This window comes from Bactrocera latifrons, unplaced genomic scaffold (genome assembly GCF_001853355.1).
Source record: "Bactrocera latifrons isolate USDA-ARS-PBARC rearing strain unplaced genomic scaffold, ASM185335v1 scaffold_484, whole genome shotgun sequence".
NCBI classification, from domain to species: domain Eukaryota; kingdom Metazoa; phylum Arthropoda; class Insecta; order Diptera; family Tephritidae; genus Bactrocera; species Bactrocera latifrons.
Window position 1 is genome coordinate 3,398 of NW_017537139.1, and position 488 is coordinate 3,885.

Below are 488 nucleotides of genomic sequence, written 5' to 3' on the forward strand. Positions count from 1 at the left end.
AAAAAATCTGTTATGTTGATTGAGTTGAATTCATTATCTAATATTAACTTTCTGGGTCTTCCTTTTATAGAAAAGAATAATCTAAGACATAGCAAATTTCGCAAATTTGTCTATAAAAGTAAGGAAGTAACATTTTTTATTTATGTATATATGTATCTGCATAAACTATTTCATTTATATCTGAATGTGTTTTCGTTAATTGAAATTTTGGCTTTAAAGGTTTTCTATCATATTTTGCTCTATTGCCAACATCGCAATTATTTATATATTTTTGAATGAAAACTTTCAAATTTTTCCAGTATATTAGTTTTTTCAATTTTTCATAATTTTCATTAATACCTGCATGGCCTGTTTCATTTTTATGATATTGAGCAATTTGTTTATAAACTTGTTCTTCATTTTTCATATCTTCAGCATGGAATTCACATCTAAAAAACTTTACCTGTCTATTAAATATTTGAATAAGCTTTTGCTGAGCTATATTGTAC